The sequence below is a fragment of the Heptranchias perlo genome, chromosome 20 (genome assembly GCF_035084215.1).
Source record: "Heptranchias perlo isolate sHepPer1 chromosome 20, sHepPer1.hap1, whole genome shotgun sequence".
NCBI classification, from domain to species: Eukaryota; Metazoa; Chordata; class Chondrichthyes; order Hexanchiformes; family Hexanchidae; genus Heptranchias; species Heptranchias perlo.
Window position 1 is genome coordinate 30,553,644 of NC_090344.1, and position 16,842 is coordinate 30,570,485.

Sequence of the window (16,842 nt, forward strand, 5' to 3'; positions counted from 1 at the left end):
CATCCGGGCCTGGGGATTCAGGTGGAATGATTTGGGGATTTTCGATTTTCTGTTTGCAAAAGGTTGCACCGCAGGTCAAGATCACAAGTCTCGGTCAAAATTAGGACCACTTCCGGGTTTAAACCTCAAATCGTGAATTATGCCACAACCCCAACGAGCCAAGAAACAAATAAATTAACGTGTTACGGACACATTCTATGAGAGGTCTGTCTGTACAATGAAAGGGCGTTTTTGATCAGTCATTCTGATATCCGTTTCCTCCTGAAACTTGAACAAATACAAATTCCACACTCTTATTTTGTCGTTTCATTCCACAAATTAGGTGAAAATAATAAATTACGGAAGGCACTGCTGGGAGTTGAACCCAGAATCTCCTGTTTACAAGACAAATGCTTTAACCAACTAAGCCACAGCGCCACTTGATACCATTGCTCCCCCACCTCCTCTCACTAATATCTATCAGCGACACGTTACTGTCTGTTTGGGGTTCAGACCGTTTTATCTTTGTCCATTTCGCTTGTCCGTTTCCCTGTGCATCCCAATTTCGCCTGCATTTCTCTCTGTGTTTAACTTTATGTATCCCTCAGTGTGTTGATACACGGATGATTATGTGTGCTTGTGTTTGTTACATTAAATAAATTAGGGGTTCAGACAATTCTCGCTCTGACATTGGACAACTATTGACCCAAACTTTACAGCGAAGTGTTGTTTATTATGGTGCCGAAACTCAAAAAATCGGAAGAGGTCCAAAAAGGGAAAAGGAGATAACCTTGTGAGGGAAAATATTGACAACAATCAAGGTTTTTACACGTATATTAAGAGAAAGAAGGGTGACTAAGAGTAATGTGGGCCCCTTAAAGACAGATGGAGGTGATATTGTAATTGAAAATCAGGAAATGCCAGAGTTGCTAAATATTTACTTTTCATCGGTCTTCACAGAAATGGATGGAGCTAACATACCAGAGACACGAGGAAAACTGAAAATAAATCAAGGGGATTCGTATAAGTAAAATAATGGTAATGGAGAAAATAATGAGACGAAAGATAGACAAATCTCCAGGACCTGATGGTTACCATCCCAGGGGACTAAGAGGAATAGGCGAGGAAATGGTACATGTTTTAGTCATGATCGTTCAAAAGACTCTTGATTCAGGAATTGTTCCTTTGATTGAAACATTGTCACTCTCACTCCATTATTTAGGATGGGTAGGAGAGATAAAGTTAGAAATTAAAGACCCATTAGTCTGAAGTCTGTTGTGGGGGAGTTACCAGTATCTGTTATTTGGGAAATAATGACTGAACACTTGGATAAATATGAAGTCATCAGCGAGAGCCAGCATGGATTTGTAAAGGGTAAGTCAAGTCTAACAAAACTAGTTGAACTTTTTGAAGGTGTAACTAACGTGGTAGATAATGGAGTTTCCTTGGGTGTTATATAATATTCACTTCCAGATGCATTCGATAAGGTACCACATAAGAAGCTGTGAACAACAATGAGAGTGCATAGAATTTAAGGCAACCTAATGAAATGGGTTCGGAGTTGGTTAGAAGGTGGGAGACAGAGAGCCAGAATAATAAGGTATGTACTCAAATTGGCAGGATGTGATCAGTGCTGGGGCATTAGCTTTTGACTATACGTATAAATAACGTAGGTGAAGGAATAGGAAGCCGTATCGCCACGTTTGTCGCTAGCATCAAATTAGATATCACAGTGAGTAGCGTTTCTGGGTGTATAAGGTTGTGGTGCAATCGGTCAGCCTGCGGTAATTAGAGGACTCTAGAAATACCCAGGTTATGAATTCGAGTCGCACCTTGGATAGACAAACCTTCCAATCCGAGCATTTTGACCGGAGTTCAAGGTGCAACTGGCATGTTCCATAAGACATCTACTTCTTAGTGTTCCTTTGTAGGCACTTGTGGGGACTTGAGTTCCTCTGGCCGACCGTCTTGCAATAGCAGGTGCGAGTTTACTTGTTTATAAGGGAAGAGGGGGCGATTAGCGACAGCTGATAAAGCAAAGCGGCCGACACGAGGTCCTTAAATCTAAAGAGCCAAACACACAAATCTTCTTTTCGTTGAGTGGATATTCGTCGATTGGAAGTTTCGTGTGAGGAAAATTTGGAAGGGAAATCTGCTGCCTGGTGTCACTGTGTAACGGGTGAAACTATTCAGCTTACAGATGTTAATACGCTGAAAGGTCGAGAGGTTTATTCCAGCTCCCGTGTGGGACAAGTTCAGCTTTTGAGCCACTGGGTAAAGTATTATTTTAATTGGTGCTAACGATTGACAAGACATTTGGCACAAACAAACAGAATTGTAAACTCACGAGTTCGCTCTCCACGTTTCTTACATCATGTTCAACAGAAACAAGGAATCCCCTCAACACGTCACTGAGAATTTTCAAAAAGGGATCCTCATCATCGTTCGACGTCAACGAGGGATAATTCATAGTGCAGGAATCTGCATAATGGAAACTTTTCTAATCGCGAGTCCGGGTAGCTCAATCGGAAGAACATCGGACTTTAAAAACCAATGATGATCTGAAGGTTCAAAGTCTGGTTCAGGCTGTAAATTTTGAAACAGCTGGCAAGTTCTGTCTTTGCAGCGAAGCAACAACTGCGATGTGCTGTCAAAGCTTCGGTGGTATCCTGTTTCCCAGGGATGGACAGAAATGCGCTTTCTTCGGCGGCATTCGCTTCTTTCCGCCAGCAACGTGTGATTGGAGAGAGCGGGGCCGGACAGGCGGCCTGAATGTTGTTGCTGTCGTGGCTTCACTCAATCCGGGAGCTGGGGAACATCGAAATCGAAAAACTGATGGATGCAGTGCTGTTCAGAACTGCAGTTATTAACCGAGGCAGCGCTGCAGGATTCTTTCATGATCTCTCACAAATCAACTGAAATCTGTCGCAATGTGCAGCTTGAGAGGGGCTTTCTGCACCGTTAGGGCAGGAAACGGGAGTGAGGGAGAGACACTGTCGGTAACTCTGTAATGCTTGAGTTTGTGTAGAACTGTACAGAGCTTCGATGAGGTGTTGTGTTTTTTTCATATTTAACTACAGAGTGAATTCTTGCTTCATTTATATTCACTAATTGTTGGTGGATAACGTTTTCAAAATGTTTCCGCTCGGTTTCGAACCGGAGTTATTTAATGTGTTCGGCGTGCGTGATAATTACTGCACGGCGAAAAGTTCACTGTGTAAATGCATATTGGCATAACTCAGATGATAGCTGCCGTCTACAAATGCTCTCAGTGCGAGAGCCGGGTCAGATTCCCGTTCAGGGAATTAAGTTTTACAAAATAGTTTACTGCATTAATTTCGCAAAACTCATTAAACTCTGTAAAAAAGACGAATACTCGTTCTAATCGCCATTAATCAACCAGCAACATTCTGTTTCAGACTGAAGGAAATCCTAACATTTTTTTAATCATTCATGGGATGTCAGCGTCGGTGGAAAGGCCAGCACTTATTGCCCAATCCTAATTGCCCTTGAGAAGATGGAGGTGATCCGTCTTCTTGAACCGCTGCAGTCCGTGTGGTGAAGGTTCTCCCACGGTGCTGCAATGTGGGGATTTCCAGGATTTTGACACAGCGACGATGAAGGAACGGCGATATTTTTCCAAGTAACGATGGTGTGTGACTCGGAGGGGGCGTGCAGGTTGCGGTGTTCATATGTGCCTTCTGCCCTTGTCCTTCCAGGTGGTAGAGGTCGCGGGTTTGGGAGGTGCATCTTGTGGATGACACACACTGCAGCCACGGTGCGCTGGTGGTGGAGGGAGTGAATGTTTAAGGTGGTGGATGATGTGCCAATCAAGTGGGCTGCTTTTTCCTGGGTTGTGTCGAGCCTCCTGAGTGTTGTTGGAGCTGCACACATCCAGGCAAGTGGAGAGCATTCCATCACACTCCTGACTTATGCCTTGTAGATGTTAGAAAGGTTTCGGGGAGTCACGAGTCTCCAGTGCAATCACATCTTTCCTGTAATGTGATGACCACAACTGCACGCAGTACTCAAGTTGTGGCCTCACTAATGTTATATACAGTTCAAGCATAACCTCACTGCTATTACAGTCTATGCCTCGGCTAATTAAGGAAAGTATCCGGTATGCCTTTTAACCACCTTATCTACCTGTCCATCTACCTTCAACGATCTGTGGACATGCACTTCAAATGTCCCTGTGTTCATCTACACCTCTCAGTATCCTCCCAAGCAAGGTAGTTTCAGAGCAACTAATTCTGAAACGTCTTACTTGATAATACAGGTCGTACAGTCAAAATCATTTGGTAAAGGGAGACTAAGATTAGTGACTGAAAATAGTAAGTGCACAAGTTGATATTGCTGTACACCAGAATAGAAAACGAGATGGGATGGACAGAAACGGTCTGAATGATGGCTGATCGGCTATGGGAGGCAGCAGACATTTATGCTGGCTGTGCTGCAGCCAGTGGTTTGTTTTTCTCGGGGTATGATTCTCACTTGGGGGATTATATTGATTAATGATACGAACGGTCCCGGGTTCGAATCCACGACGAACCTGACAACCACAAGGCTTTTTGTGAAAAGTCACCAATTGGCTTCTGATACCTTTTCAGCGTTGCTGTTGGTCGAATTGAATTATATCGAGAGCATTTTTAAGATCCAGAGGAGAGAGTGCGGAACTTTCCAAGGCGAAACGCATGTGAAGTAAATAAATGTCTCAAGCTGATGAGGAGATTGAAGCTCGATGTGAATTTACCTTCAGGCGGCCTCATTGACATTAGATGACAGGATAGAACGCCACATATCCAAGTTAGCCGATAACACCAAGATGGGCAGCATTGTACGCAGTGCAGATGGAAGAACAATATTACAGAGAGACATTAATATAATAAATGAATGGGCAAAACTGACAAATGGATTTCAATTTAGTCCAGTGTGAGGTCATCCACTTTGGACCTGAGGAGGATATTTCAGAATACTTTCTAAATGATGAAATGCTCGAAACTGTGGCGGTCAAAAGGGACTTGGGGTCCAGCTACATAGTCATTAGAATGTCATGGACAGGTGCAAAAAATAATCAAAAAGGTTAATGTATTGCTGGCCTTTTTTATTTAGAGGAATAGAATACTAGAGAATAGACATTATGCTACAGCGAATCAAAGCTCTGGTTTGACAACACCTGGAGTACTGTGTTCAGTTCTGGGCACCGCACCTGAGGAAGGATATATTGACTGTGGAGGGAGTGCAGTGTAGATTTACTACAATGATACCTGGACTCCAAGGGTTAAATTCCAACGAGAGATGACACAAACGAGGGTTGTTTACCCTGGAATTTGGTAGGTTTAGGGCTGATTTTATCGAAGTTTTCAAGATATTAAGTGGAATTGTTGTGGTAGTTCGAAAGAAACTATTTCTGCTCGTTGGGTGCCTGGGACGAGGGGACATCGCTGAAACATTAGAGTCAGCAATTTCAGGAATGAAGTTGGGAAACACTTCCACAAGCAAAGGGAGGTAGAAGTTTGGAACTCTCTTTCGCAAACAGCAGTTGATGCGAGCTTAATTGTTAATTTTAAACCTGAGATTGATAGGTTTTTTTGAACGAAAGGAATTGAGGTATATGATGCTCAGGCGGTTTTATGGAGGGAGGTCACAGAACAGCCATAATCTCATTGAATTGCGGAACAGTCTCGAGGTGCAAAATGGCCGACTCCAGTTCCCAAGTTGCTCATTGGTGCAGAATGCAAAACGATCCTGCATTGACCGGGAATCGAACCCGAGTCCCTCGCATGGGAGGCGAGAATTCTACCACTGAACCACCAATGCTGGTACATCTACTATCTGCAAATGTCCACTTAGGTCTCTTCGCTCTCATAGTGAACGAAAGCAGCAATTTGAGTCAAGTTGACTGATGGTCGAGTGTGCGATGTGACGATATCGAGACAGTCGACAATATTCAGCGCAGTTGATTCTGCAAATTGTTGCTTGATATTACAAGTCGTACATTCAAAACGATTTTGATAAAGACACTCTAATATTGTTGATTTGAAATAATTGGTGTAGAACCTGATATTGCTCGACATCGTATTTGGTACAAGAAAGAGAGATTGGATGGACACAGCGTTCTGAAAGGATGGCGGATCGGGTATATAGGAGCGGAATTTTACCCTGGCTGAACATCTCCGTTTCCTTTGGGTCTGATTTTTGCTCAGGGAGTTTCATTGGTTCAAACGGGATGAGCCCCGTTGTGTCCCCATGTTTAATAAAAAATCACCAATTGGTTTCTCACATCTTTTCAGCGGTGCAGAAGGCAGGTTTGACTTCTCTCCAGCAGAGCATGTTTGAGCACCAGAGGAGAGAATGCAGAGGGTTTGTCCACGTAACACACGTAGACGAAATGAAGATAATCTTTCAAGAAGTTTTACAGATTGAAGCCGGCACGTGAATTTATCCCAATTCAGTCGATCTCATGTGTGTAGAATGAAAAGGTAAAGAATGCTGCATTGGCCTGGAACCAAACCCCTGGTTTCCCACCGGCAGACGAGGGTTCCACCACTGAACCGCTAATGCACACACAGCTGCAGGTTGCACGTGTAGCGTTGGACATATGTCTTGAATATGCAGTCTGCAAAGCTCCTGTGCAGCCTGCTTTTACAGCCGCGCGGTACCTGTGGGTTAACGAGCGAATAAGATAAGGCATAGACTTTGAAATTCACTGTGCTTTCGAAACCAACTGACAATCATGGTGCAAAATGCTCAAATAAATAAGAGCTGTAATTACCAGGCAGTGCTTCTCTCAGAGATAAAGAGATAATCCAGCCAAATGTTTACCTGTAAGATTTCACGATATGGGATTTCATTTAAGTTGCACCTTAAATTAAGTTTGATCACCGAATGTGGAGATTTATACTATTATTTTCTTTGCGTGCTTCTCTCTATCTCTGTCTGCATTTCTTCTCTCTCTGTGTTTTCCCCTAATGGACTTATCAGGGTTCCTTGAACGGCCAGGTCTGGATGGGATATGGCTGTCGGATCTTCAGTCAAATGTTGTATTTCGACGGGATGATCTTTGCGATTTTCCGTCTCTGTTTTCGGAAAATATAAACCCAGATGGGATTCCCCCTCCTCAGGTCCCGTCACCTGCGGGGAATGGGAATGAGCCTGATCTATCACTCGGTCTTAATATCTGTATTCTCATTGCTTAAGAATAAGATAACGGGGTTACAGTTATTTTCAGGTCACATTTTAGAAATTAACACATGACAGATTTATTCGAAAACTAGAAGCACGTGGGGTTAAAGGACCAGTGGTAATGCGGGCACGTAATTGGCTGAGGGATCGGAGACAGAGAGCAGTGGTGAACGGATGTTTTTCTGACTGGAGGGAAACATGCAGTGGGATCCCCCGGGGTTCGGTATCAGGACTATTGCTTTTCTAGTTACGTATAAATGACTTGGATGTGGGAATAGGGAGTACAATTTCGAAGTTTGCGGATGTTACAAAACTTGACAAAGTAGTAAATAGTGAAGAAGATAGTAGCAGACTTCAGGAGGACATGGACAGAATGGTGAAATGGGCAGTCACGTGACACATTTAATGCAGATCAGTGTGAAGTGATGCACTTTTGGAAGACGAACATGGAGAGGCAGTATAATCTAAATGGAACAATTTATGGGGGTGGGGGTGTGGGGTGGGGTGGGGTGGGATGCAAGAGTAAAGGGACCTGGGCGTGCATGTTTTGAAATCAGGGCAAGTTGATAAGGCGGTTTACAAATCATAAAGGATACTTTGCTTTGCAAATAGGGGCATTGAATACAAAAAAAAGGAAGTCATACTAATCCTTACAAATTTGTGTTTAGGCCTCAGCTGGAGTATATTGTACGGTTCTGGGCACCACACTTTAGGATGAAAAGGCATTGAAGAGGATTCAGAGCAGGTTGGCCTGGATGATACCAGGGATGAGGGACTTCAGTTATTTGGAGAGATTGGAGAAGCTGGGATTATTCTCCTTACAGCAGAGATGGTTAACCGGAGACCTAATAGAGATATTCAAAATAATGAGGGGTTTTGAAAGTACAAGTAGGGAGAAACTGTTTCCTCCGGCAAGTGGGTCGGTAAACAGAGATCATAGATTTAAAATAATTGGGAAAAGAACTAGAGCGGAATTGAGGAGAATTTTTTCACACGGAGGGTTTGTTAAGATCAGGAACTCACTTCCTGAAAGGGTGGTGGAAGCAGATTCCACAGGATCATTCAAAAGGCAATTGGACATGTACATGAAGAGAACTAATTTGCAGGGAAAAATCTGGGGTGTGGGTCTAATTGGACAGTTCTTCGAAAGATCCAGCACAGGTACCACGGCGGAATGGCCTCCTTCTGTGCTGTAAGCTTCTGTGATTCTTTGATTACCTCCTGAATCATTACAATTGATGCTATTCAGTGTTGAGGAACCAAGAAAATTATTAACGTGATATTCGTCATCTCCATTCCCTTACCAATATCGCAGATTATAAAGTACAGGCGGGGGTGGGACTGAATGGGGGATAGAGTGCGGAGATTGGAATGGAAGCCCAGCAGAATGAACTTGGTCTCATCAGTTTTGTTAATTTTCCTACCAGTTGCCCGAAGCAGGCGGTGAATCTTCTTCTCGAGAGAGGACCGTCATTTCAGTTCAGAAGGAAAAAGGTATCAAGAAAATCGGGTGACACAGACACGGAATGATCTGGGACTGACGGCACATCCCTTTTAAACAGACACAAACACGGAATAATCTGGGACTTACGGCACATCCCTTTTGAACAGACACAAACACGGAATAATCTGGGACTTACGGCACATCCCTTTTAAACAGACACAGACACGGAATGATCCGGGATATAAATCACAATTGTGGTCGATTAGTTTCTCTTCCGCTGATCACAAGATCAACTCTTTTTACCAGGACACCGCTGTCCGTTTGATACGTCGCGATCTCCCAATCTCTGCACCTTCGTGGAAGGAACTGTTGCTGATTGCAGCAAACAACGCAAAAAGTTCGGTCTGCCGTTTCGGGAAGCACGGGACTCACATCCACACCTTCTGGATGGAGTGAATGAGAAAAACAAGACTTGAACACAATAACGACGAGTATGGATTCGAACCCACGCGTGCGAAACACAATAGCTTAATAATCCGTTGCCTTAACCTCTCGGCCACCGCATCACAAGAGTAACACTCCGAAAGTCCTTTTATTCAAAATGAAAATACTGGCTAAGTTGCCAATCTGAAATAATAACAGTCGATGCTGGAAATCGTCAGCTGGTCAGACAGAATCTTTAGATACGGAAACAGAGTTAATGTTTCAGTTCGATGATCTTTCGTCTGAGCTGAGTCAGAATAAAAGCGCTTTCATTTTCTTTTGTTGAATGCAAAGCCCTGGACTCTGAGGACAAGAAAGTCGGACCATACAATGTGACCTGCCCATGCACCCAAATCGAGAATGTTGAAAATACCCAGTCAGCAGAAAACTTCGGTGGAAGAACAGATTTTGTCACTGCATGCAGCGTGGGGAATTGCCAGGATGCCAAGCATTAGGATTCACTCGATATTTTGTCAGAGAGGCCGTTGATGAATTTCAGATGGAACAGCAACATGTTGAAATCCAGTCGGTGTGTGAAAGAAAGCGAGTGCTGATGGAAGGGGCTGGGAGTTCAGCAGTGTGGGGCCGTGTGCCCAAACACAGCAGTTAAATCCGATTCTCAATTAGTGAACCCATCCAAAAGATCTGTTTGTTTGGTTGAGGTTTTTTCTTATTCGTTCATGGGATGTGACCGTCGCTGGCGAGGCCGGCATTTATTGCCTATCGCAAATTGCCCTTGAGAAGGTGGTGGTGAGCCGTCTTGTTGAACCGCTGCAGTCCGTGTGGTGAAGGTTCTCCCACAGTGCTGTTCGGTAGTGAGTTCCAGGATTTTGAACCAGCGACGATGAAGGAACGGCGATATAATGTCGATGAAAACATAAATTACAAAGGGAGATTGATAGATTAGGTGAATGGGCAAAATTGTGGCAAATGGAATTCAATGCAGACAAATGTGAGGTCATCCACTTTGGATCAAAAAAGGATAGAACAGGATACTTTCAAAATGGGAAAATGTTAAAAACAGTGGATGTCCAAAGGGACTTAGGGGTTCAGTTACATAGTTCATTGAAGTGTCATGAACAGGTGCAGAAAATAGTCAATAAGGCTAATAGAATGCTGGCCTTTATATCTAGAGGACTAGAGTACAAGGGGGCAGAAGCTATGCTGCAGCTATACAAAACCCTGGTTAGACCGCACCTGGAGTACAGTGAGCAGTTCTGGGCACCGCACCTTCGGAAGGACATATTGGCTTTGGAGGGAGTGCAGCGTAGGTTTACTAGAATGATACCCGGACTTCAAGGGTTAAGTTACGAGGAGAGATTACACAAATTGGGGTTGCATTCTCTTGAGTTTCGAAGGTTAAGGGGTGATCTGATCGAAGTTTATAAGATATTAAGGGGAACGGATAGGGTGGAGAGAGAGAAATTATTTCCGCTGGTTGGGGATTCTAGGAGTAGGGGGCGCAGTCTAAAAATTAGAGCCAGACCTTTCATGAGCGAGATTAGAAAACATTTCTACACACAAAGGGCGGTAGAAGTTTGGAACTCTCTTCCGCAAACGGCAATTGATACGAGCTCAATTGCTAAATTTAAATGAGCGATCGATAGCTTTTTAGCAACCAAAGGTATTAAGGGATATGGGCGAAAGGCAGGTATATGGAGCGAGATCGCAGATCAGCCATGATCTTATCAAATGGCGGAGCAGACACGAGGGGCTGAATGGCCTACTCCTGTTCCTTTGTCCTATGTTCCGATATTTCCAAGTCGGGATGGTGTGTGACTTGGAGGGGAATGTGCCGGTGGTATTGTTCCCATGTGCCTGCTGCCCTTGTCCTGCGAGCTGGTAGAGTTCGTGGGTTTGGGAGGTGCTGTCGAAGAAGCCTTGGCGATTTGCTGCAGTGCATCCTGTGGATGGTGCACACTGCAGCCACTGTGCGCCGGTGGTGGAGGGAGTGAATGTTTAGGGTGGTGGATGGGGTGCCAATCAATTGGGCTGCTTTGTTCTGGATGGTGTCGAGCACTCATCCAGGCAAGTGGAGAGTATTCCATCACACTTCTCACGAGCGCCTTTTCGATGGTGGAAAGGCTGAGGGGAGTCAGGAGGTGAGTCACTCGCTGCAGAATATCCAGCGTCTGACCTGCTCTTATAGCCACAGTATTTATGTGGCTGGTCCAGTTAAGTTTCTGGTCAATTGTGACCCCAAGGATATTGATGGTTGGGGATTCGGCGATGGTAATGCCGTTGAATGTCAAGGGGACATGGTTAGATTCTCTCTTGTTGGAGACAGCCATTGCCTGGCATTTGTCTGGCGCGAATGTTACTTGCCACTTATCAGCCCAAGCCTGGATGTTGTCCAGGTCTTGCTGCATGCGGGCACGGACTGCTTCTTTATCTGAGGGGTTGTGAATGGAACTGAACACTGTGTAATCATCAGCGAACATCCCCATTAATGGCCTTAGGATGGAGGGAAGGTCATTGATGAAGCAGCTGAAGACCATTGGGCCTAGGACACTGCCCTGTACTGTACACTACTTTTTAAAATATTACAGATAAGCAGAGCACTTGAGCAGTCACAGCTGTGACTTTGACTTTTCTCCCTCTCCTCTAGATCTCCCCCGCAACTGCCACTAACCAACCGCAATCTTCTGTCACACTTCTCCACGAGAAATTTCCGTGCCTCAGTTTTCAGATGAAATAACGTCCATCGCTTCAGTCACGGATAGCCCAGAGAGAGTTTCTGAGTTTCAGGACCCACTTTGCCTCAATCCTCCTTGAGGTACCATGAAAAAATGTCCTTCAGTTAATAATAATACAAATAAAAGTTCTTATCTTTTGGGGTTTTGTTTCGATTCCACGGCTTTTAAAGGTCATTGCGGATATTTGACAAACCGCCTCTTGATTGGCGGCTTCTCTTTGACAAAGATCCCGAAGCGATCATTGAGAGGCTGAAAATCAAGCTGTTTGAGAAAAGCACTGATACTTCGGTATTTATGTAAGCAGTATGGGTTCTGGAAGTGCTCAGGTTGTGAGTTCAAGTTTCACCTTCAACAATCAAACCTTTCAATCCGGGCATTTTGACCGGAGTTCAAAGTGCAACTGGTAAGTTCCATGATGCATCGACTTCTTAGTGTTCCCATGTGGGCACTTGGGTTCCTCTGGCCTTCCGTCTTGCTTGAGCAGATGCGAGTTTCGTTGTTTTCGAGGGAGAGGGGGATCTCTGCGTCAGCTGTCATGGCAAAGGGGCCGGAATGAGATCTTTAAATCGAAGGAACCAAACATACGATTATTCTTTTCGTTAAGCGGATATCCATCCGTTGCAAATTTCGTGTGGGGAAAATTTGGAAGGGAAATCTGCTGCCTGGTTTCACTGTGTAACGGGTGAAATTATTCAGCTTACAGATGTTAATACGCTGAAAGGTCGAGAGGCCTTTTCCAGCTCCCGTGTGGGACAAGTTCAGCTTTTGGGCCACTGGGTAAAGTGTTATTTTAATTCGTGCCAACGAATGACAAGACATTTGGCACAAACAAGAAGGATTTTAAACTCACGAGTTCACTGTCCATGTTTCTTAGATCATGTTCAATAAAATCAAGGATACCCCTCAACACGTGACTGAGAATTTTATAACAGGGACCCTCACCCCCGTTCGACGTCTTAGAGGGATGATTCAGAGTCCTCTTATGAATATTTAAGATGGGAACTTAACGACGAGCGAGCCTGGGTAGCTCAGTCGTTAAAGCATTAAACTTTTAAAGCGGGTAGTGATATCAGGGTCCAGTGTTCAAGCTATAAATTTTGAAACAGCTGGTAAGTTCTGCCTTTGTTGCGGAGCAACAGCTCCGGGACAGACGATGCCTGCGATGTGTTGTCAAAGCTTCGGTGGTGTCTTCTTTCCCAGGGATGGCAGTAATGCTGTCTGTAGCGGGAATTGCAGCTTCCCGCCAGCAACGTGTGATTGGAGAGAGCGGGGCCGAAAGAGGGGCTTAATGTTGTTTCTGTCGTGGCCTCAATCAATCCGGGAGCTGGGGAACATCAAACATCGAAAAACTGATGTTTGTTGCCGCGGCCGCAATGCTGTCTTTAACTGTGGTTATTAACCGAAGCTGCACTGCAGGATCCTTCAATGATCTCTCACAAATCAACTGAAATTATTCGCAATGCGCAGCTTTGAGAGGGGCTTTCTGCACCGTCAGTGCAGGAAACGTGAGTGAGTGTGAAACACTGTCTGTATATGTGTAGTGTTTGAGTTTGTGTTGAACTGAACAGAGAATGGAAAATATATCGGTTCTGTGAGGTGTGTTATTTTATTCACATTCAACCACAGACTGAATTCTTGCTTTTTTTCAGACTTATTGATTTTTAGAGGGTGACGTTTCCAAAACGTAACTGCCTGATTTCGAAGCGCGGACATTTCGCGTGTTAAACAAATGCGATAACCAATACACTACAGAAACTCTACTGCTCACATTGTTATAGGAAACCCTCAGAAGATCGCTGCCGTCTGCAAATGCTCTCAGTGTGGGAGACGGGTCCCTTTCCCGTTCAGGGGATTAACTTCTACAAAATGGTTTACTGTATTAATTTCGCAATACTCATTAAACTCTGAAAAAAGACGAATAGTTGTTCAAATCGCCATTAATCAACTAATAACTTTATGTTGCAGGCGGACGGAAATCCTAACTTTTTTTTCTATCATTCATTCACCAGGCAGAATATGGAAAGTTCAGAGGGGAATTGAAAGGGGAAATCAGAGGGGCAAAGCGAGGGTATGAGAATAGACTGGCGGCCAACATAAAAGGCAATCCCAAAGTCTTCCACAGGCATGTAAACTTTAAACGGGTCGGAAGAACCCGACTCTGATTCGGGGCCAAAAAGGAGATCGACTCATGGAGCCAGCCCAAAAATGCTCCTGCGCGGTTTCGAACCGGGATCTTTTCGCGTGTTAGGCAAACGTGATAGCCACTAAATTATAGAAACTCTGCTGCAAATGTGCATCTAGGAAAGCCTCAGAAGATCGCTGCCGTCTGCAAATGCTCTCAGTGTGGGAGACGGGTCCCTTTCCCGTTCAGGGAATTAACTTCTGCAAAATCCTTTTGCTGTATTAATTTCGCAATACTCATTAAACTCTGAAAAATAAGAATAGTTGTTCAAATCGCCATTAATCAACTAAATAACTTTCTGTTGTGGGCTGACGTAAATGCTAACTTTTTTTTTATTCATTCATTCACCAGGTATCATATGGAACGTTCAGAGGGGAATTTAGGGGAGTCGATAACGAGGGGGCATAGATTTAAGGTGAGAGGGGAGAGATACAAATGTTCCAGAGGGGCAATTTTTTTCACTCAAAGTGTGGTGAGTGTCTGGAACTAGCTGCCAGAGGCAGTAGTAGAGGCGGGTACAATTTTTTCTTTTAAAAAGCATTTGGACAGTTACATGGGTAAGATGGGTACAGTGGGATATGGGCCAAGTGCAGGCAACTGGGACCAGCTTCGTAGTATAAACTGGGCGACATGGACATGTTGGGCCGAAGGACTTGTTTCCATGTTGGAAACTTCTATGATTCTAAACTTCTATGAATTGAAAGGGGAAATCAGAGGGCCAAAGAGAGGGTATTATAATAGACTGGCGGCCAACATAAAAGGCAATCCCAAAGTCTTCCACAGGCATGTAAACATTAAACGGGTCGTGAGAACCCGACTCTAATTTGGACCAGAAAAGAAACCGACTCATGGAGGCAGCCCAAAACTGTTTCTGCCCGGTTTTAAATGAGGGACCTTTCGTGAACGTTATAACTTGAAGCGAATGTGATAACCACGACACTGCAGAAACTCTGCTGCTCACGTTGTTACAGGAAATCCTCAGAAGATAGCTGCTGTCTGCAAAATGCTCTCAGTTTGGGAGATGGGTCCCTTTCCCGTTTCGGGAATTAACTTCGACAAAATCGTTTCCTGTATTAATTTCGCAAAACGCATTGAACTCTGAAAAAGATGAATAGTTGTTCAAATCGCCATTAATCAACTAATAACTTTCTGTTTCAGGCTGACGGAAATCCTAACTTTTTTTTTATTCATTCACCAGGCAGAATATAGAAAGTTCAGAGGGGAACTGAAAGGGGAAATAAGAGGGGCAAATAGAGAGTATGAGATTAGACTAGCGGCCAACATAAAAGGGAAACCAAAAGTCTTCCACAGGCATGTAAACATTAACCGGGTCGGAAGAACCCGACTCTGATTCGGGACCAGAAAGGAGATCGACTCATGGAGGCGGAGGGGTGGCCCAAAAATGTTTCTGCCCGGTTTCGAACCGGGGACCTTTCGCGTGTGAGGCGAACGTGATAACCACTACACTACAGAAACTCTGCTGTATAGGTACTTCTAGGCAACCCTCAGAAGATCGCTGCCGTCTGCAAATGCTCTCAGTGTGGGAGACCGGTTCCTTTCCCGTTCAGGGAATTAACTTCGACCAAAAAGTTTGCTGTATTAATTTCGCAATACTCATTAAACTCTGTAAAAAAAGACGAATAGTTGTTCAAATCGCCATTAATCAACTAATAACTTTCTGTTTCAGGCTGACGGAAATCCTAACTTTTGTTTATTCATTCACCAGGCAGAATACAGAAAGGACAGAGGAGAACTGAAAGCGGAAATGAGAGGGCCAAAAAGAGAGGATGAGATTCGACTGGCGGCCAACATAAAAGGGAATCCAAATCTCTACCACAGGCATGTAAACATTAAACGGGTAGTAAGAACCCGACTCTGATTCGGGACCATAAACGAGATCGACTCATGGAGGCAGCCCAAAAATGTTTCTGCCCGTTTTCGAACCAGAGAACTTTCGCGTGTTGGATGCACGTGATAAACACTGCACGACAGAAACTCTGAAGCCCACGTTGCTATCGGAAATCCTCAGAAGACAGCTGCGGTCTGCAAATGCTCTCAGTGTGGGAGACGGGTCCCTTTCCCGGTCAGGGGATTAACTTCTACAAAATAGTTTACTGTATTAATTTCACAATACTCATTAAACTCTGAAAAAAGACGAATAGTTGTTCAAATCGCCATTAATCAACTAATAACTTTCTGTTGCAGGCGGACGGAAATCCTAACTTTTTGTTCAATCATTCATTCACCATGCAGAATATAGAAAGTTCAGAGGAGAATTGAAAGGGGAAATCAGAGGGGCAAAGCGAGGGTATGAGAATAGACTGGCGGCCAACATAAAAGGCAATCCCAAAGTCTTCCACAGGCATGCAAACATTAAACGCGTAGGAAGAACCTGACTCTGATTCGGGACCAAAAAGGAGATCGACTCATGGAGCCAGCCCAAAAATGCTCCTGCCCGGTTTCGAACCAGGGACAGCTCGCGTATTAAGCGAACGTGATAACCACTATACTACAGAAACTCTGCTGCACATGTGCTTCGAGGAAAGCCTCAGAAGATCGCTGCCGTCTGCAAATGCTCTCAGTGTGGGAGACCGGTCCCTTTCCCGTTTCGGGAAATAACTTCAACAAAATTGTTTACTGTATTAATTTCGCAATACTCATTAAACTCTGAAAAAAGACGAATAGTTGTTCAAATCGCCATTAATCAACTAATAATTTTCAGTTGCAGGCTGACAGAAATCCTAACATTTTTTTTATTCATTCATTCACCAGGCAGAATATGGAAAGTTCAGAGGGGAATTTAGGGGAGTCTGTAACGAGGGGGCATAGATTTAAGGTGAGAGGGGAGAGATACAAATGTCCAGAGGGGCAAT

General features: G+C 44.2%; 4 non-coding genes across 4 annotated transcripts; all 4 read right to left on the minus strand.

Annotated features, from left to right (window-relative positions):
• Nucleotides 1–343: 343 nt before the first annotated feature.
• trnat-ugu (transfer RNA threonine (anticodon UGU)) lies at nt 344–417 on the minus strand. Its single transcript has one exon. It is a non-coding gene; the product is annotated as a tRNA-Thr (tRNA).
• Nucleotides 418–5,728: 5,311 nt separating this feature from the next.
• Nucleotides 5,729–5,799, minus strand: trnag-ccc (transfer RNA glycine (anticodon CCC)). The gene has a single exon. It is a non-coding gene; the product is annotated as a tRNA-Gly (tRNA).
• A 9,573-nt stretch (nt 5,800–15,372) lies between these two features.
• On the minus strand, nt 15,373–15,445 carry trnav-cac (transfer RNA valine (anticodon CAC)). Its single transcript has one exon. It is a non-coding gene; the product is annotated as a tRNA-Val (tRNA).
• Nucleotides 15,446–16,415: 970 nt separating this feature from the next.
• On the minus strand, nt 16,416–16,488 carry trnai-aau (transfer RNA isoleucine (anticodon AAU)). Its single transcript has one exon. It is a non-coding gene; the product is annotated as a tRNA-Ile (tRNA).
• Nucleotides 16,489–16,842: the final 354 nt, after the last annotated feature.